Here is a 22,844-nt window from a genome sequence, read left to right on the forward strand (position 1 = left end):
CATAGTCATATAGGATACATCACAAAAGGTAGTCGAAGTTACGAGAGTGGAAGAACTCCGGCCATAATTCGCGAGGTGAGAATAGGCCTAAAGGGGGGAATGCCCTAGTTTTTAAATTTATTCACAATACAATTGCCTAGATGACAAATGACAATATTAAAGTATTCATAAGAGCCATATGGTATGAAAATGAGAAGCGCATCAGTCAACATTCGAGGACAAATATTCTAAAGGGGGGAATAATGTTACAACCCATGTTTTTGTACCTGAAAGTACGTCGTCGTGAGTCAATTGATGTAAGCTCAAAAGGATGAAATCCTTCTACAAGGATAAGAAAGGTTTGCCGAAGTGTTAAGCAAGTTAAGATGAATATGAGACTTGTTAATCATGATTTAAATGAGTTTAAAACCATGATATGACTATATATGATGTTTGTATATGAAGTATAAAGTTTGAGAAAAATCGGATTTAAGTTACGGAAAAACCGACTAAGAATTGCCATGTAATGGAGCTTTTTGAGTAATAAATTTCATGAGCTAGATATGGTCTTTTGGGGGCATATTATATATCAATTTAAAGGTCTTGGAATGTAGTTTCTAACACTTTTAACCGTTCATTCATACGATAGATATAAGCATCTGAAGGAGGACCTATGCGAGGGTGCCAAGTGGCACATTTTTGACTTTTGGAAAAACGGGATATTTACATCTCAATCTCGTCTCCTTCTCCATTATTCCAAAAACCTCGACCAAATAGCACCCCCAAACTCACCCTCAAGCTCCCCACAAGTATTTCCAATAATATTATCATCCCGGGGACGAAATCAAGTAGCGATAACATCAAAATGATCCATGCGACGTAAGTATCGCTATATCACCTCTCTTTTTCTTTGTAGTTTGAGTTTTGGAAGGTATTTTGAAGTTAATAAAAATGCCTAATTTCTGGTTTCAAGATCTTAAACATCAAGGAAGATTTATTAATTTATTTCATAATAGTTAAAACTCACGGGACGGTGATCGGAAGCCGTGAGTTCGAGTTATTTGATTTGTAATGGACTATTTTGTGGGCTGTTTCGTGTAGCTTTTGGGTTGTATATTTTGCTGCTATTTAATGGAGTTTTTGGAAGATAAATTGTGTGGAGAAACACCACCTAATGGCGAAATGATGGATTAGTCATTCTTTGTAATATTTTCGGGGCTTTGGACACTACTATAGTCGTCATTTTTGGTATGAATTGATTGGGGTGTGTTGGGCTGTTGTAATCTAAATATTACATGGATTTTGACTTGCATCCACTGTAGGAGGTAATTATATTGTGTTCCTACAGGCGCTTAAGGTTATCTTAGCATTGGTTAAGTTAAATGGATGAAATAGACATGAACTAGTGTATAAAGTTGCTAATTAAGAATAATTGGAGTTGTGGATCATTTTCTTTGTTATGGATATATGGTATAAGTCTGGAATTATTGATGAATGACTTCATTATAATGTTAATGATACTATTTAGTTAAAGTAAAAAGTCTATAATGGATGATATGGGGTATACAAATTCTAATTGGAGCTTGTCGCTCGTCGTAAAATAGTTATGACTTGTTGTTGTTTTATGGTGTCTTGTTATTAATAATTATGTATTGCTAGATTTTTCTGGTACTTGTTGTTGGTATATGGTATTGGAGGAGGCTCTTGTTTTAGGGGAGATGCTGCCCGAATTTATATAAACGAACTACAAGTTTAAGTTGCAGACTTAGCCTTTATTCAACACTGATTTTGAATCTCCTTATGCAATGGTAGATTGAGTTGAGTTGTTTGAAGAGTAGCTTGGGAGGTATTAAGGACTCACCATGGTTAAGATATGTTAAGACACTTCCCTTTTTCTTTTGGCATGATCTAAAGTGAAATGAATACGCTATTTCATAACAGATCTACTCCTAGAAACTAAGGTTGCTCATGTTGTTCTTTCCTTATAAAGTTATTCTAAGCAAGTATGTATGATCCTTGAATCCTATAGAAGCTCATATTGATGGTATGATATCCACAATGTTAATCGAAGGTGCAACGACCTTAAGTCACTCCAAAAGGTTTAGAACGTGATTACATGAGTCCAATATGCATTATATATAATATCTATTTTACTCTACCGAGCCGCACTATAGTAGGCCGAGTAAGACACCTATTGTGCAACCACTGATCAGTTGGATTTACCGAGCTTCACGTGGTCGGGTACGTTTTTACCGAGTCCTCTTTGAGGTCGGGTACGATATGATGATGATGATGATGCCTACAGACGCGTATGTTTTTAAAAGTTTATGTATATATATGTATTATGCATTTCATGTCAGTAGCCCACAGAGGCACACAGATGTTATAGGTTATATCTCCTCTATCTCTCTTTATATTACTATTCTTGTTTATGATTTCCTGCCTTACATACTCGGTACTTTATTTGTACTGACGTCCCTTTTGCCTGGGGACAAACTAGTTATTTAGGTAATTTTTGAATTTGAAATTACTTAACTAGTGTTATTGTGTTAGTTCCCACACGATGTGCAGATACTATTGTAATCCCATAAAATTTTATAAATTATATATACATAAATGAATAACTATTGGCAGAAACTCAAATATTATAACCTCACATCTATGGAGTAATATTATATCCTCACATCTATGGAGTAATATTATATGGAGTAATAACTAAATGTTTTTGGTAATATCTTAATTTAAATTATAAAAAATATAGTATTCTATTATTATCCCAACAGAACTACCTCTCACAACAACATTAACTTCTACCAACCTAAGTCACACAATTTATTACCTTTAAGGTTTGTTTGATTGGAAGTATAAGAATAGTACTGAATATGGTGTATTAGTAATGTTGACATTTTTTCTGTTCATTGTTTAGTTTGGTGTACTAAATCATTGCATAATTTTTTTTTAAAATTAATTGCTTATAAAAATACCCTTCACATTCTTTTTTTGTACACTATATTTATTGCAATAATTTTATTACCCTCCACATTCTTTACTTTCTCTAATTACATGAGACCAAAATTAAAATAGAAAAGTAATTGAAATACTGGAGTTAAAAGATATTTTTTTTAATTGCTATGACATATAAGACAACATACCAATTATTAAAAAAATGAGTAGATTTTAACAAATAAAAACAATCAGTTTATACTTTGAATGAATTCAGAGTCAAATGTAGTAAGTATTAAATATAATATTATTTTTATTATAGTAGAATGCTAAAGAAAAAATAATTAAAATATCACAATATAAAAATATTACAAGGTATTTGGAGGGGTAATTATGTCTTTAATCATATTTATGCAAGTATAAAATCATTGCATTACTAATATTATGGTTTGCTATGTATTAGTTATACATAAGATAATACCAAATAGGATGTGTAATTAATACTTGTATTAGTTATACATATGTTAAAAAAATATAGTACCAAACAAAGAATTAGTAATACACAAAGCTAATGTTTGCATTATTTTTTCTAATACCTCTTACCAAATGACCCCTCAGCGTTATGATGTTGACAAGACAAACTAATATATACATATATGATGATTTATTGACAATCAACAGTAAAGTAACACAATTGACATTTAACTTAGCCGATGTCTAAGTAGCTTCATACTTTAAGATATTATTCCCACAACAAATATTGATGCGTAGCTTGGTATAAGTTCCTCTTGTTCTTATATACATTCATAATTGATTTTAACTTCCTTCCAACATTATTGGAGTTACTTTATTATTGATCGAATTAAATTACTTGCCGATGATCATTCTTTTTTTTTTTGAGAATAACTTTAAAATTGTTCGAATCCACACTACATCCATCACGCATTTCAATTCTAAAAATTGAATGCTAATTGAGCAAGAGAATCAAACTACATGCCCAATGACTTTTAGTTTCTATTAAAATTAACTACATAAACATTTAAAATATATCTTTATATTTTTTATTTATTTCTTGAAATTATGTCAAATATCTACATTTTCTATTTTAGTTTTATCTATCATAATATTTTCAAATACGTGTATCTTATCCATATAGTATGACTTCTCTCGTTATTATTTGAAAAACTTTCTCTTCTAAAAAATCAAATAAGTCTTATTCTTCTATATATCTCGATATTGAAATTATTTATTTACATAACTTTTTTTTTTATTTTTGTCCATGTTATTGTATTATCATAACTTAAAATTATCCATATCGTGTCTGCTACTCCCATTATAATATATTATAGATGAATTTAGTTTTTTTCTTGTAATAATTTTTTTATTTGCTTTTATTCTTTTATTCTACTTATCAGGTTATTGTCTAAATTTGCCAATAATATTTTTAGTATTATTTATTTAATATAGCCATTTTATTTTAAACTTAGTTCAAAGTATAAAACTTACACTCTCTATTTTTATTTTTCTATATTATATTTCCTACTATAAAATTTTTATATAATTATTTAATTTGGTGTTTAATATAATAATAGATTAAAAATAGAAGTGCATATGCTCATACTTTATATTTCAACAAAATTTCAAAGTGTTTTTTTCATCCTTGGAGTTTTCTTTGCTTGTTCAAAAGCTTGGGTAAAATTTATTTTATTTTATTTTTCAATTTAAAAGCTTGGATATGATTTGAATTAATTTGGTGTAACAAATAAATAGACAGATGAAGTGATTATTATTATTATTATTATTATTATTATTATTATTATTATTATTATTATTATTATTATTATTATTATTATTATTATTATTATTATTATTATTAGCAGTAGCAGTAGCAGTAGTAGTAGCAGTAGGAGTAGTAGTAGTAGTAGCAGTAGCAGTAGCAGTAGCAGTAGCAGTAGTAGTAGTAGTAGTAGCAGCAGTAGCAGCAGCAGCAGTAGCAGCAGCAACAGTAGTAGTAGTAGTAGTAGCAGCAGTAGCAGTAGCAGTAGCAGTAGCAGTAGCAGTAGCAGTAGCAGTAGCGGTAGTAGTAGCGGTAGTAGTAGGAGTAGTAGCGGTAGCAGTATTAGTAGTAGTATTAGTAGTAGTAGTAGTAGTAGTAGTAGTAGTAGTAGTAGTAGTAGTAGTAGTAGTAGTAGTATTAGTAGCGGTAGCGGTAGTAGCAGTAGTAGTAGTAGCGGTAGCGGTAGTAGCAGTAGCAGTAGTAGCAGTAACAGTAGTAGTAGCAGCAGTAGTAGTAGCAACAGTAGTAGTAGCAGCAGAAGTAGTAGCAACAGAAGTAGTAGCAGCAGTAGTAGTAGCAACAATAGTAGTAGCAGCAGTAGCAGTAGGTAGTAGCAGCAGTAGCAGTAGCAGCAGTTGTGAGCACGTGATTTTTGTTTCACACGACAATCGCTCCAAAAAGAAATAAAAACAAATATAATTCGCCCTGCTGTACAATTTCGGATTTCTGTGCGGCACCTTGTGGATTTATTTGTGACTTTGGCCCATTCTTATTTATTTACTTTATTAAAATGAAATTCAAAAAAAATATATATATGTGTCCTGCGTAATTCAAACCGTAATTCGGTCTTTAAATAGAAAACCGTGAATAGGCATTTTCGTCCGTGATTTTATTTGGTTTGACTTTACCTGTTTTGAAATATTTTAGTATGTGTGCAAATAATTGTATTTGAGTGTGTATTTAATTTTAATTTGATTTTTTGGTTTAGTTTTGTTTTAAAATAAAAAAAAAAGAAAAAAAATAAATAAAAAAATAAAGAAAAGAACCCCTTCCGGACTTGGGCCAATTTTAACAAAATTGGCCCAAACAAACAGCCCAAGACCCAGGCCTGCCCGGCCCAGGTCACCTGATGCCCAGGACGTCCAAACGACGTCGTTTGAGTCGTGCCTGATCTGGGCCGTTGATCTCAGAGTGATCAACGGCCAAGATCAATCCCCATAACCCATCAACAAACCCGACCCGTTTACACCCGGACCAAACCCAAACCCTCAACACTTGAAACGACACCGTTTCACTTAAGACCATCAGATCCAAACCGTAGATCTAGATTGATCTAACGGTTGAGATCAACCCACCCACTAACTATATAAGCCCAAATCCTTACCCTACCCCCCCTATCCAATACCCCAGCCTCGTCGTCTTCACCCAAACCCACGAACCCTAGAGCCGCCCCTGCACACCTTCACCAAAAACCCGGCGGCCTGAACGCCGATGACCTCCACTTGAACACCATGGAACCCCCTCACCACCCTGAACATAGACCTGTTAGCCGTTTGGTTCGAATCACCCCCCAGGTCCTCGAATCTTCATTTGAAGATTCGAGTCAAACTCGATCTACACGGTTTTACCCCAGCTTCACACCAGATACTCCCCAGACCCCCCTCGTGACCGAACCATACTTGGTTTGGTCCGAATCTGACCAGGGAAGCATGAATCCCAGATCTGAGTTCTGAGAACTTTGTAGTTCTTCATCGCTGGCCCATGCCAGTCCGAGCCAAAGAGATTAAGGTCTAATGGACCTTAATCGAAGTGTTTCTCATCTGAGAAACACTTCGATTAAAGTTCGTTCAGCCTTAAGAAAGGTCTGTCCAAATCCGGGTTCAAACTTTTTAACTTTTCAAGTTTAAGGTGAGTCTGCTTTCTTTCCTTTATTTGTTTTAGTCCGTGTGATTTGTTTTAAAAGACTGTTCATATTTGTTTTAATTTTATCAACTTTTGTTTGTCCACTTTGTTTGAACCTCTGTGTTTGTCTGAATCCCTCCCCTCCTATTCTGATAAGGCATGTGTATTGGTGGTATTCCGAATTTGTACTGACTAACTGATTCCTCAAAGTACAATTCTGTTTTAATCAGTATAAGTTGAGTCATGTGTCCCATACTTCTGAATGTCTGATTTTTGGCTACGATTGTGTATGTTAATGCTAATATAGTCGAGTCGACATGAGTCGTCAATTAGTTTCAACTGTCTGAGCATAGTAAATCGATTTGCTTCTGTTAAACATTTTTGAATCAATTAAGAACCAATTTTGTTCATTTATAGCTGTTGAATTGATCAGTAATGTAAAAAAGGGATTGTTTATGTTTAAATCCTGAATTGGAAGGCATGTGCACTCGTGCACAGCATGTGCATTGGTGCACCTCATGTGCCTTGTGCACAGCCTGTTTTTCTGCATTACGAAGCTTTTAAGTTTTAAACAATCTGACAGTATATGCTGTCAGATATATTTTACTGCCCATACTTGCTTTTTGATAATAAAGTAAAAAGTTAAAGCCTGCTAAGGGAATGTCATGGGATTAATACTTAAATAGTTGAGTGGAAACTGAAAAGTAATGGGCACATGGGAGGGGTGTCTGATTAATCTAACAGGCTGTAAAAGGTTTGAGTTTGAGGCTTATAAAGAGAGGGAACATCTGAGAATAGGAGGATGCTGGAAAAAGAGAAGAAAAGGCATAGAAAAAAAAACAGAAGGGGGAGGAGAAAAAAAGAAAATACAAACACTGTGAGGAATATTTAAGAAAGAAGATAGAGAGTGGATAGACAAAAAAGCAGAAACTGTCTTCTTCTTCTTGCTAATTGTTCGATTCCCAGTTTGCTTAACCTGTTTCAAATAAGTGCTGATTTCCCCCAAGTATCAGCTAGTTTTCTGCTTGTTTTGGTTCTTATTGGTTTGCCTTCTTTGGAATTGGACCGTTTGAATCCTGAGCCCACTTCCCTGCTTGTTGCTGTCACTTTCGCCCATTGGGCTATAACTGCATCTCGTACTGGGGTTCTGTTTCTATTTGGTTACCTGCTTGTTTGTTGCTGCTGCTATTTGATTCCTGCTGCTGCTGACCTTCCCCTGTCATTCTCTTCTTCCTCTTGGCATTTCAGCATTCCAGGTACACATTTCAAATCCTATGTGGGTGTAAACTGTAACCGTTCGAAAGCTTGAAATGAAGGGAATTCCGAGAAGTTTAAATGTCTGTCTGTAATGCTCGTGGTCTATTGCCCTTTTCGTATGAATTGATCAGTGTATAATTCAATAGTAAAATGCCAGTTTAGTTAATGCTTAAGCTGAGTTTTAGCCTCTTGTATCTTAGTTTGTAGTTGTTTGTTGATATGGTTTAAGTAATGGTGTGGTACGTAGGATGTACAAATATTTGACACAGTGACTGATCAGATTCTTGTTTTAGCTATAATGATAGGATACTTCCACCTTACACAACGATATTCCATTTTATTTTAGTTCCTTTCGTCAAAACCCGCTAGGCAGCATATAGGAGCGCGTTCGAACCCCCAATGATAATAATGCTCAGTGGGTTAATTCCCTTAACCTAGCCTAAATGAGTCTAGTTTGAATTCAAGTCAAGAGATGTTTTGGATAGGAGCCTAGCATTTGTCACGTAAATTCTTTATCAACGTAGGACATTTCTCATAAAGTAGGACGTCTTTTACTTCACAAATAACTAATCATAAATTGATAAGATTTAGGCCCAAAGCATATACTTGAATTGATATGTATCTTCTTTCTTCTATTTTTGATTGAACATAGTTAGAAATGTAGCCACTTTAGGATATCCTTTTTCTAAAATAGAGATGAGTCTCGTCAAATAAAAAATGCAAATTGCGGGGCCCTCAATAAATAACCATGATAATTATTTAGAATTCAAGACAGGTCATTTAATAAATTTCATGGCCTTCTGTAAAGATAATAACGCATTAGACTCTGAAGGCGCGACTTAATTAAATCATATTCTTAAATTCGGGTGCACATTGATGTGACCCAAATCCGAATCTCAACGAAGTCCGAATGTGTCGACGATCACGGGTGCATTGATTGTGACGTGGTTCGAGATGCATTTCCACGACGTTGCAATTCCATAAAAATAAATGATAATAATAAAAGCGGTTTAAACTTAATAAAAGCACGTAAGTCACAACATGTATTTAAATCAGATATTTAGCCATTATAACAATTTAAGCGACCGTGCTAGAACCACGGGATTCGAGGGTGCCTAACACCTTCCCTCGGGTCAACAGAATTCCTTACTTAGAATTTCTGGTTCGCAGACTTCATTTGGAAAAGTCGAAAATTTCCTCGATTTGGGATTCAAGATAAACCGGTGACTTGGGACACCAAAAGCCAAACCTTTCCCAAGTGGCGACTCTGAATTAAATAAATAATCCCACTTCGAATATTGTCACTTAAATTGGAAAAACTCCACCCGCGCACTTAACCCTTCGGGGCGGGGCGCGCAAAAAGGAGGTGTGACAGCTCTGGCGACTCTGCTGGGGACGTGAACCCAGAACCACTGGTTCAGGGTTCAAGAATTCGAGCTTAGAATAATTGTTATATTTGGCTTTATTATCTGATCTTTATTACATGTTTTTGCATAACGTGCTAAATGTTGCCTTTTACCGCTTTGATATTATCTGAACTGTATATAAACTATGTCGAAACCCTTCTCTTCTTACCTCCGGGGAGAAGCTCGCTGGTCGAGACTCCCTATTCTGTTAGTGTCAATACCTGAAATAAGAAAGAGGTCGGACAAGTTACAAAGCCGGACGATCTCGCGGGTCCCCGGTATGTAGCCCCCTCCTTGACTCGAGTGGTCCGCTCGGGTACACAGTCTAGAACAAATACCAAGGTTTAAACCTAGTATAACGAAACTTCATGCCGGATCCCTAGTAGGAACGTTTATTTGCATCATGTTGCATTTGACTTAGGGGGCTCAACACAGGGGTTGGGTCCGTCTAGGACAGGCAACCTGAATTGAAAAGACCACCCTGCTGCATCCTATTTGTTTTGTGCATTTATTTGCTTCGGTTCCGCATGCTGACCGGTTTCTAAAAAAAGAGGAAAATAGCAACGTGGGGAGATAATTACTTATTTTGGAAAAATAAAACCAATGTTCAAGTATTGTCAAAACCTCACCGGAATTTTTCTAAAGAAAAAAGAAAAAAGAATAAAAACAAAATTTGTCTTCTTAGTTTGAATTATTAAAAAAAAGGGGTATATATAAAAAAAAAAAAATTCTTTCACTTTCAAAATCAAAAAAAAGAAATGGTATTTATTTTTAAAAAAAATGGAAAACTCATAATTCAAAAAAAAAATTTCTTTCCTTTGTAATACCCTTTTTATAAATTCAGACTGATAGTCCAAATATTGCAAAATTTTTTTTTTTTTTAGTCTTTATCTTTCTTCAAAAATAATAAAAATACTTATTTCTGATTTTTAGGTTTATTTAATTTTCTCTATTCACGGTATGCCCGAACTACGCCGGTTTGATTCTCACCGGATGTGGGATACGTAGGCAACCCTCGTCGGGTCCAACCCCATTTTTTTCTAAATAGCCAAAAATCAGTAAATAAATAAATAAAAGATGTGTTAAATTTTTAATAGAGTCATAAATAAGTCAGGTGACATTGTTTTATCATAAATAGCCAAATGTTCCCGAAAGGGACGCCGGAAGGCTGACTTTGCATAAACAGCCACCTTTGGGTCTTGTTTAGCATTTTTTTTTAAAAAAAAAAACCCGCACAGCCTTAAAATCTTTGTCTCTGAAGTGTTTAAAGGCCGTGGGCAAAGCTTTATCCTCTTTAAAAAAAATATATATATATTTTTGAGTCAGTCAATTTTGTTAAAATCACCTTAATAAATGTGCAGGATGAGCACGGTGCAAAATGAACATTTTTCAATAATGACCAAAATCCCTGTCAAGTTACGGCTATGGTGGAAAGATCTAGGTGTTGAAGGACAAAATGAGGTTAAGAAATATTTGAAAGGTCTTGTGGGTCTGTTGGAAGTCCAGCCTCGGGGAGATATCATAAGAGCTTTGGTTACCTATTGGGACCCGGCGCACAATGTTTTCCATTTCTCTGATTTTGAGCTCACCCCAACTTTGGAAGAAATGGCCGGATACATCGGGAATACTGAACTCCCGTTGAAGGAAAAATACTTGGTCGCCCCAAGAGTCGTCACGGTACATCGGTTCCTGGATTCATTGAAAATACCCAGAACGGTCCACAACCCGGATCTAGCAGCCGGATTCTGTACTCCATGCTTCATATATGATAGATACGGTCACGAGGGGGGATTCAGTAATCCAATCAACAAACTGTGCAGCAAAGGAGTTCGTCAGAAGTGGGACGAGCACAGACGGGTGGCGTTCATAATAACGTTTCTGGGTCTTCTGGTATTTCCGAGAAAAGATGGAAACATTGATTTGAAGATATCTGGGGTCGCCAGCACTTTACTCACGCAAAGTGGCAGCACTCTCGCGCCAATGGTGGTATCTGACATCTTTCGAGCTCTCACAACTTGTAAAGCTGGGGGAAACTTCTTCGAAGGTTGTAACTTGCTCCTACAGATATGGATGACCGAGCACCTCTGCCATCATTCCGAGGTATTGAGCCATGGTTCCCCGGAAAAAACCCGCATAGAAGAATCTTACACGAGAGCCAGAGAGATCACTTGGCCTAAAGGAGTCCTGGCATGGACCTCGTTCTTGCAAGCTCTTACTGCCAGCCAAATACAATGGGCGTTGGGGTGGTTACCTGTTGATGAGATCTTATATATGTCGGCGGCTAAAACTCATTTCTTACTCATGGGGCTTAAGAGCATTCAACCCTACGCACCCTGCCGAGTTTTGAGACAATTCGGAAGGTGCCAGACAGTACCTCATGAGGAAGATCTTAGCACTCAAACAGTTGAGATAAGTCCTAACGGACAATTCCCAGAAGCGAAGATTCGCCAAATCTGGAATGAGGGTCAATATTTGAAATCAGATACTTGCGTGCGGGATCGAGCCAAGGGAGAAACGGCGCCAGGTTACCTTGCATGGTATAGAAGGGAACTCGAGCATGAAAGGCCAGCTAAGAGACCCCACATCCGGGATTTCACCGAGTCATCGAAAAGGCATTGGGATTGGTTAGCAAAGGAAAGAGGTTATTGTGCCGAAATCAGCAGATTAAAACAACAAGTAGAAGGCATGAAATACGAGCACAGCGTGCAAATTGCTACCGATCTGGGAGAGCGGAACAGGTTAACTCAAGAAAATGAGATGCTCAGAGCTCAGATCAAACAAATAAGGTTGGACGCAGATAGACAACCAAGGCGTCGATCGGACGAGCAGCTGATAAAAGGTCTAAAAGGTGAAATCAGGGAATGGCGAGATGGTTTGGAGAAATCTGAAAACATCATAGCAGAGTTCAAGGCACAGTGGGATATAAGAGCAGATAAGCATCGCAGGCACCTGAATCAATTGGAAGGCGACCACGAGAAGACTGTTGCTAAAATAAAGAGAGAGATGGCAGCACTTGAAATCAAAGCAGCTAGTCAGGCCAAGGATTTCCAAATGGAAAGCAGATACTGGTATGACACAATAGCCCATATGAAATTGGAAGTACGGCGATTGAAGCATCAACACGTGCAAGATGTTCAAGTCTTCAAGATATGCAGCGATCAGATAAAGCACCTGCTTGTAGAGAAGAAGCAAACCAGAGATAGGATCAAAGCCGTTGCCCACGCCATCACCAGACGATGTCTACGATGTGAGAACATGTCTAGTGTTACCTTCCTCTCGGCAGTAATGGTTTATGTCAAGCAGACTATGCACGAGCTAGAGCAACTTGAGAGGGATCTCACGCCTAGGACCGCGGCGAGGCCGAACGACGCCCCGCGGAAACCAATTTTTAAAACCATAATGCATTCATAGGTCAAATCTGTATCTTAGCATCTTCTGCCTGTTTTTTCATCAGGGTGATTTTTAGTCTATTTTTTGAGTCTAGGTTTATTTTCAAAGTTTGCTTTTTCTTTTGCAAAATGTAGTTTGTAATAGACTGCTTCAATAATAAAGAGTTTGCTTTCTTTCACGCTCATTTGTGTTTTCGAACTACGTAATGATCTGATTCACGTGAGTATCGTGATACGTAGGCAATCCTCATCGGATCCGATCGCATTTTCTTTTGCTACAAAAAATAATATAAAAGAAAAATAATTGTAAATAAAACAAAAGAAAAAAAGGGGTGGGAAATAAGAGGAAAATACCGGAATGACGCATGCTCTCGTAGCGAACATATAGCAATCCACTTAACTGTATAGGTGCATCATGCCCAACGTGAGATTAACTATCCGTCATTTGCTGCAAATTAACCGTGCACTTGTCATTGAGCATTTTTCCAGGGTTTTTGAAAAGACGGTTGGTTTGGTGAAAGTCTGGCCTCGCATTCATACTTCACGAGATCAAGGAGAGGTGTTCAACTACCTGTTGTTAGGACTAGAAGCAGTACTCACACTTACTTCACCAGGTCAAAAGGAAGTGTGGAAATGTCTTCGGAAATTCCATTGCAAACAGTCCCCGTCTCTGAGGAGAGCTCAATCTCAGCCGTCCTCACGCCTGAATCCGCAACTGCGGAAGAAAATAGAATCCTACGGCTCCGCATGTTGGAAATGCTGGATGACTGGAACAATGGGAAAGAGCCGCCAAGTGTCGTCCCCGGATTCCCTGAATTATTCTCCAGGTCAGGTGGGACTTCTAATGTCCCCATAAATTACCCTGCTACCCCATTCGGGTACCCAGCCAACTCCGCTTTCTCCGCAGGATCACCTTCTGAGCCTCATCCCCGAACGTCGGCCACTGATGCAAGCATGAACATCTTTACTGCATCGCCTTGCCCAGCTACGACACAGCCTGCCACATACAAGCCAAGCTTTGACTCATCCTCTTTTACATTCCAAGCACCCTCGTTCTCAATGGAACCAACTAGGTTCGCTACCAGCACTAATCCTCTACCGCCTCAGTGCGAGCTTGCACCCGGGCAGGATCAGAACCCCAGAATTGCAGAACAAAATGAGATTGCCAAGAGAATGAGAAGCCTTGAACAAAGTTTGAAGAATATGCAAGGATTGAGCGGACAAAAGAGCGTCTCTTACGCCGACCTGTGCATGTTCCCTCACGTGCACCTGCCAACGGGTTTCAAGACCCCCAAGTTCGAGAAATACGATGGGCACGGTGACCCCATTGCACATCTTAAGAAATACTGCAACCAATTGCGGGGAGCCGGCGGAAAAGAAGAACTGCTAATGGCGTATTTTGGGGAAAGCTTAGTAGGGATAGCTTCGGAATGGTATATGGATCAGGAAATGTCCCGATGGCATATATGGGATGATCTCGCCAGAGATTTTGTAAAGCAATTCCAGTATAACATCGACATTGCGCCAGACCGAAACTCTCTGTCGAATTTGAAGAAGAAGCCTTCGGAAAGCTTTAGAGAGTATGCTATTAAGTGGCGTGAACAGGCGTCGAGAGTGAAGCCTCCCATGGATGAAGTGGAAATGGTCACTACCTTTCTCCAGGCTCAAGAGTCTGACTATTTCCAAAACATGATGTCGGCCATGGGTAAGCCATTCGCGGAAGCAATCAAGATAGGAGAGATGGTAGAGAATGGGCTGAAAACGGGTCGGATTCTGAGTCAAGCAGCCCTAAGGGCAACCTCCCAGGCCGTCCAAAGCGGGTCTGGAGGGACGACAAGGGGGAAGAAGAAGGAAGAAACGGCTATGGCAGCCTCTGAAGCAAGGGAGTATCGTCATCCCAGGCCCCATTTTCCGGAAAGGGCCCCACAACACTACTACCCCCACTCAAATGTGGCATATGCTCATCAACCTTATATGGTCATGAATGCCCAACCTTATAACCATTCACCACAACAAGCCAACCGAGGCCCAGCTCCACCTCCCAGAAATCAGCCTCCTTACCGCAACCACTATAACCCACAACCCCCGCAAAATAACTACCGCCCCCAAGAGCCACCTCGACGGCGGACTTTTCACGCCCATCGGTGAGCCATACTCAACTTTGTTCCCAAAGTTGGTTCAGTTGGGTTTCCTGCAACCCATCCCTCAAACAAGGCAAAACCCGACATCTCCTTCTTACAAAGCCGGAGTCAGATGCGCCTATCATTCAGGGGCCGAGGGGCATGATACAAACGACTGCTGGTCATTGAAAAGAGTGGTCGAAAATTTGATAGAGCAGGGGAAAATAGTGCTAAGGGACGAGGAGATCCCGAATGTAACAAACAACCCATTGCCCGCTCACAATAATGGGCCATTGATCGGCATGATTTGTGAAGACAAAGAGTTCGACCCTGCTTTGAAAGCCATAATTGCCATCGTCGACACAGGGAAGCGGCCTGAAATAGACCAGAAATCAGAAAGGGGGGAGGAGGTCAAGGCTGCGGAAAGCAAGCCTGAAAAGAAAGTGGAGAAGAAAGTGGTACCGGCAAAGGGTGGAGTTCTTTACATACCGCGAGGTCAAGCCAGGAAGACGCAGAACTTCGGGATCAAAAAGACAAAACCTATGTACGTGCCAAAAGGGGCCTATGTGGTCCGGGGGACGATTCAACCACCTCGGCTGAATGAGCCAGTGGTTATCGGACGCGTGCCACAAAAGCCAATGACCAACCCGTCCACAGTGCCGTGGAATTATCAAAAGACTTTGGTAACATACAAAGGTAAGGAGGTCATGGAAGAACTTCCAGAAAATACTTTCGTTGGAGGGTACTCAAATACCCAAGAACTGAACAACGCCACACAAAGGCGCTTCCCTCCAAAGGAGCCCGTGAGTGTTGAAGAAGCGGAAGTGTTCTTCCAACAAATGAAGATGCCGGATTACGAAGTGATAGATCAGTTGCGCAAGCACCCTGAGCAGGTGTCCATGCTATCATTATTGACAAGGTCGGCCGAGCATCAAAAGATCTTACTGAAGACCCTGAATGAGGCATATGTGCCGGTTGAAACCTCGGTGGAGCAATTAGAGCGGATGACAGAAAGATTCTTCGCCGTCAACCAAATCTCCTTCAGCAAGAACGATCTACCCCCGGAAGGAGCAGCACACAACAAGGCATTGCATTTAACAGTCAAATGTGAGGACTACTATGTCAAGCGGGTAATGCTGGATGGGGGATCAGGTGTTGACATTTGCCCGCTCTCCACGCTGCAAAGAATGGAAATTGAGACCGGAAGAATCCGACCCAACAACGTCTGCGTAAGAGCTTTCGATGGTATCAAGAGAGACACCATGGGAGAAATAGACCTGCTGCTGGTCATAGGACCAGTCGAATTTCGAGTCACTTTCCAAGTGATCGACATGGACACATCTTACAATTTCCTCCTTGGCAGGCCTTGGATCCATGCGGCAGGAGCCGTGCCTTCTACTCTTCACCAGATGGTGAAGTTCGAGTATGAAGACCAAGAGATCGTGGTCCATGGGGAAGACGAACATGCCATTTATCGGGACCCATCTATCCCGTATCTTGAACCAAGAGAAGGGAGCGAGCATACGGTCTATCAAGCTTTCGAGGTGGTATTGGCAGAGCAACACGAAGAGGGAGTACCTTGCCCCCAGCCTTTCTTGTCTAACGCTTCGGTTATGGTGGCCAAAGAGATGATCCGACACGGATTCAGGCCGGGGAAGGGGCTTGGACGAACCCTTCAGGGAATAACAGAACCCGTTACCTTGCCAGTCATCAAGAAACCTTTTGGGCTAGGTTTCAAGCCTACTCCAACAGACGAAAAATGGGCAAAGAAAAGGAGAAATGAGGGCTGGAAGCTGCCTCAACCGCTGCCGGATTTATATGCGACTTTTGTCAGGCCAAGGTACACTGAAGAAGAAGAAGATGAGGTCTTCACAGTTGAGGAAATCGAGGAAATATGTGGGGCAATGAGGGAAATGCTCTACGAGGTCCACATGGTTCAACCAGGCGAAGGCACGAGCACTGCTGAGATGATGTACATGGGGCCAAACGCCAAGCTCCAAAACTGGGAGATCACGCCATTCCCAACTAGACGGAAGTCCGGGTAGACCTGTCCTGCCACCTTTCCTGTATCACAAGTTATCTCCGGGACATAACTTGAACGTTTTCTTCTTTTCAATTGTTGTTCCGAATTCCTAGTTGTAAACGTTGTTGTCTTCCAATTTTCCAAAGAAAATAAAAAAAAATCATCATTGCTTTCCTATTCTTTCTTTTGTTCTGATTTTATTACTTTTCCTCTTATCTTCCTTTTCAGTCCTAATAATGCGGCTTTAAATATGACATGCTTGCGGACTTCACGCCCAGATCACAATGAGCTATTTAACTGCGAATTAATGAACCCAGAACCAGAATATGATGCGGAAGAGGCTTTTAGGGAGATAAACCGAGAGTTGGAATATTTCGAGAATAAACCTAAGCCAAATCTGAATGACACTGAACCGGTAAATTTAGGAACCCCGGAAGAAATCCGGGAGACCAAGATAAGCATTCACACGGACAAGAAAACGCGAGAGGCGATAATTCAACTTCTTCTTGAATTTAAAGACGTGTTTGCTTGGTCATATGATGACATGCCGGGACTAGGTGTCGATCTAGTGGTTCACAAATTGCCGATTCATCCTGATTGTCCTCCGGTTCAACAAAAGCAACGAAAGTTCAAAACCGAGGTCAGTGACAAAATTAAAGAGGAGATCACCAAGCAACTGAAAACAGGAGTGATCCGGGTAGTCCAATATACAACATGGTTGGCGAATGTGGTTCCAGTACCGAAAAAGGACGGGAAAACTCGGGTATGTGTAGATTACCGAGATCTGAACAGAGCAAGTCCCAAAGATAATTTCCCGCTGCCCAACATCCACATCCTCGTTGATAATTGCGCCAAACACGAGATACAATCCTTCGTAGATTGTTACGCTGGATATCATCAGGTGCTGATGGATGAAGAGGACGCCGAGAAAACCGCTTTCACCACGCCTTGGGGCACCTACTGTTATCGGGTCATGCCATTTGGTCTAAAGAATGCTGGGGCTACTTACATGAGGGCCATGACCGCCATTTTCCATGACATGATGCATCAGGAAATAGAGGTGTACGTGGACGATGTAATAGTCAAGTCCAGGACACAGGATAATCACATCCAAGACTTGAGGAAATTCTTCGAAGAGGCTAAGGAAGTATGACTTGAAGCTAAATCCAGCCAAATGCGCTTTCGGAGTTCCGTCAGGTAAACTTTTGGGTTTCATCGTAAGCAGGAGAGGTATCGAGCTAGATCCGACTAAGATAAAATCTATCAAAGATCTACCTCCCCCAAGAACGAAGAAAGACGTGATGAGTCTTTTGGGCAGGCTGAACTACATCAGTCGGTTTATTGCCCAGCTGACAAGCACGTGTGAGCCCATATTTCAAGTTGTTAAGAAAAGATGCGGCGATTAAGTGGACAACGGAGTGTCAAGAAGCCTTTGATAAAGTCAAAGAGTACCTTTCGAATCCCCCAGTCTTGGTCCCTCCCGAACCAGGGAGGCCACTTTTCTTGTATCTGACAGTCTTGGAGAACTCTTTTGGCTGCGTCCTCGGGCAACACGATGTGACCGGGAAAAAGGAGCAGGCGATCTACTACCTGAGCAAGAAATTCACCAGCTACGAGGCCAAATACACTCTGTTGGAAAAGACATGCTGCGCTCTCACATGGGTTGCTCAAAAGCTGAGGCATTATCTCCAAGCCCACACTACATTCCTCATAAGCAGGTTGGATCCCTTGAAATATATATTTCAGAAACCAATGCCTACTGGGAGACTGGCTAAATGGCAAATCTTGCTTACGGAATTCGACATAGTTTATGTCACTCGCACGGCAATGAAAGCCCAGGCGTTAGCAGATCATTTGGCCGAAAACCCGGTCGATGAGGAATACCAGCCTTTGGATACCTACTTTCCAGATGAAGAGGTAAACACCGTAGAAGTGATCTCAGAGGAAGCTCATGTTTGGAAGATGTTCTTTGACGGAGCCGTGAACGCCAAGGGTATAGGGATTGGGGCAATTTTGATCTCACCTGCCGGTCAGCATTATCCCGCCACAGCTAGACTTCGTTTCTTCTGCACAAATAATACAGCTGAATATGAAGCCTGCATTATGGGCATACATATGGCAATCGATCAGGATGTCAAAGACTTACTGATTATGGGAGATTCTGACCTGATCATCCGGCAAGTTCAAGGCGAATGGGAAACTCGGGATGTCAAACTTATCCCATACCGACAACATGTGGAGGACCTCAGCAAGCGCTTTACCTCAATAGAATTCAGGTATATTCCGAGGTGTCACAATGAACTGGCAGATGCACTTGCTACTCTGGCTTCTATGCTACCCTACCCGGGCGACGCCCACGTCGATCCTTTGGAAATCCAAATCAAGGAAAGACACGGTTACTGCAGTGTAATCGAGGCGGGATCAAATACGCAGCCTTGGTACCATGACATCAAGAAATTCCTGAAGACACAAGAATACCCCGAGCATGCAACTGGAGATCAAAAGAGGACCATTAGGCGACATGCAAGTGGTTTCTTTTTGAGCAGTGAATTGTTATATAAGAGGACTCCGGACCTCAATCTCTTAAGATGTGTCGATATCGAGGAAGCGAGAAAGATCATGCACGAAGTACACGCAGGTGTGTGTGGACCTCACATGAACGGGTATGTCTTGGCAAAGAAAATCCTTCGAGCAGGTTATTACTGGATGACCATGGAAAAGGATTGCTTTAGTTTCGTTCGGAAGTGTCATCAGTGTCAGGTGCACGGTAATTTGATTCATGCACCTCCCACGGAACTGCATCCCATGTCCGCACCTTGGCCATTTGTCGCTTGGGGCATGGACGTCATTGGACCAATTGAACCAAAGGCTTCGAATGGACACAGGTTTATACTGGTTGCCATCGATTACTTCACAAAATGGGTAGAGGCTGTCACTCTCAAGTCGGTCACCAAGAAAGCTGTAGTGGATTTTGTACACTCAAATCTTATCTGTCGCTTCGGTATTCCTGCGACTATCATTACAGATAATGCAGCAAACTTGAACAGTCACTTGATGGGAGATGTGTGCGAGCAATTCAAGATAACACACAGGAATTCCACTCCTTATCGGCCAAAAGCCAATGGTGCTGTGGAAGCTGCAAATAAAAACATCAAGAAGATTTTGAGGAAAACAATACAAAGTTCCCGACAGTGGCATGAGCAGTTACCTTTTGCATTATTGGGGTACCGCACTACGGTACGCACATCGGTGGGAGCGACTCCTTATCTTTTGGTTTATGGGACCGAGGCCGTAATACCGGCAGAGGTAGAGATTCCTTCACTTCGAATCATTGTCGAAGCAGAAATCGAGGACAAGCGAGTGGGTTAAGACTCGGTTAGAGCAATTGACGTTGATTGATGAAAAGCGGATGGCTGCAGTTTGTCACGGACAGTTATACCAACGAAGGATGGCCCGTGCTTACAACAAGAAAGTCCGACCCCGGAATTTCGAAGTAGGTCAGCTAGTACTGAGGCGTATTCTGCCGCATCATGAAGAAGCAAAAGGAAAGTTTGCCCCAAATTGGAAAGGCCCATACATCGTAAGGAAAATATTGCCAAGAGGAGCATTGTATTTAGGTGATATCGAAGGAAATGACCCTGACACAGCGGTGAATGCAGATGCAGTCAAGAGGTACTACGTCTAGGTCATACTCCAAGTGGTCCTGACACGTTGAAAATGGCGAAGGTGTTTATTCCCCACTACTCCCCAAACACTACCCAATTCTCTCTAACAACTTTCGAGCCGCTAAAAAAAAAAAAAAAGAGAAGAAAAACAAAACAAACATTGATTGAGGCCTGAACTACGTTTGACTTGATTCCGAAAGGATACGTAGGCAGCCTCTCCCTGAGGTTCAGTCACACCAACAATAAAATCCCATCCACCCTGAAATCGAAAACCGGGGCATGTCGGACACTTGAGAAGTTTAGTATCGGCTACCTCTCTTTACCAAGTACAAGTCTTCAAATCAATTACCAAAGATAATGGGAAACCAATAAGCATCACAAATGGAAACCGGCACACCCTGAGTTGAGAGAAATAAAATGAGAGAGTCTCGGCGGTGAAAACCTTCGGGCACCACGAGGCGACGGGAGTAGAGAAACCAAAATGAGAGAGCTTGTTTAGTAAAAACTCGCAAAGAGTGCTATCAAGCGATGACAGGAAGAGAAATGAGAGAGGTCAGCCAGTGAAAACCCGCAAAGGGCGCTGTTGGCCGAAAAGGAATGACGCCACCCCAAGAAGGTCTCGGCAAAGTTCCACCGGTTTTGGAATCACAGATCTGTTCTGGTTCAGGAAAACGCAAGTTCATGGAAGGTCGGACGTCCAGTCCAAAGAGCATGTCATGTCATTTAAAGCCAGCGTTATCTTCCTCAGATAAGTCTTTCTCGTCCCGAAAAGGGTATTCCTTTTCTGATTTGTTTTCCCCTGCTTTGTTTCTTTTCGAATCCCTTTTGCATTTTAACCCCGAGTTCAGGACACACCGGAAAGAGTAGGTGGCATGGTTTGTTTGCACGGAATCCCGTCTCATGAAGGAAAGCACCTCATCTCGTTGATATGATTACCCAAGCATGATGAATCATGACGTTTGATGGCGTTCCGGAGTAAAGGAAAAGAGAGAAATCTTGAAATCTTCCCCAGCAAGTCCACCTTCGGACAAATCCCCACAGAGTCTCCCCCTGTACAAATCCCAACAGAGTCTTGTACAATCTCCCACAGAATCTCCCCAAATTAAAAAAAAAAAAAAAAAAAAGAGAAAAAAATGGAATCTCCCCAGCACATCCCAGCGAGTCCTTTTGTAGACATCCCCAACAAGCTTGCCCCAACAAATCCTAGAAATCCCACTTTGAAATAAATCCCCAGCATGCCCATTGTACAAAAATCCACACAAAGAATCCACTTTGTAAATATACCCCACAGAGCTTCCCTTTTGTACAAATCCCCACAAAATACCTCCAGTAAAATCCCCGTTGAGAACCTCCAAGCAAAACGGGACAAAAAAACAAAAAAAAAAAGAGCCTTACGAGGCAAATCATCACAGAATCTGGAAATACAAGCCTGAGCGGTCTAAAGGGTTTCGGCATATGAATCAAATCAATGGCGGGACTTCACAACAGGAATAAAGACGCAACAAAGCAACCGGGAACGATCAAGGTCACCAAACCGACCGTCATTTCCGAACTAACAATTGTCCTTTGTCTGAAAAGTTGAAACAGGTGTAATCCAAGACAACCGTGCAAGGAGCAGGTGTCGCCCAAAGAAGAAGGTACATGGGTACAAGAAATATTTTGGCAATAAGGAATTCACTCGAAAGGTAAGTTTCCACGAAACTCCCTTGTATCTTCTACTAAAACAAGAAAATTCGAAAAAAAGAGGTCGTTTAGTATTCTCGAACTTTGCCCCTAGCCAATCAGCATTAGGGTTTTTAAACCCTAAACTGAATTTTCTTTTAGTCAGCATTAGGGTTTTAAACCCTAAACTGAACTTTTCCTTTCAGCCAGCATTAGAGTTTTAAACTCTAAACTGAGCTTTTTCATGCAATCAGCATTAGGGTTTTAAACCCTAAACTGAATTTTCTTTTAGTCAGCATTAGGGTTTTAAACCCTAAACTGAACTTTTCCTTTCAGCCAGCATTAGAGTTTTAAACTCTAAACTGAGCTTTTTCATGCAATCAGCATTAGGGTTTTAAACCCTAAACTGAATTTTCTTTTAGTCAGCATTAGGGTTTTAAACCCTAAACTGAACTTTTCCTTTCAGCCAGCATTAGAGTTTTAAACTCTAAACTGAGCTTTTTCATGCAATCAGCATTAGGGTTTTAAACCCTAAGCTGAATTTTCTTTTAGTCAGCATTAGGGTTTTAAACCCTAAACTGAACTTTTCCTTTCAGCCAGCATTAGAGTTTTAAACTCTAAACTGAGCTTTTTCATGCAATCAGCATTAGGGTTTTAAACCCTAAACTGAATTTTCTTTTAGTTAGCATTAGGGTTTTAAACCCTAAACTGAACTTTTCCT

The sequence above is a fragment of the Nicotiana sylvestris genome, chromosome 7, assembly GCF_000393655.2.
Source record: "Nicotiana sylvestris chromosome 7, ASM39365v2, whole genome shotgun sequence".
NCBI lineage: Eukaryota > Viridiplantae > Streptophyta > Magnoliopsida > Solanales > Solanaceae > Nicotiana > Nicotiana sylvestris.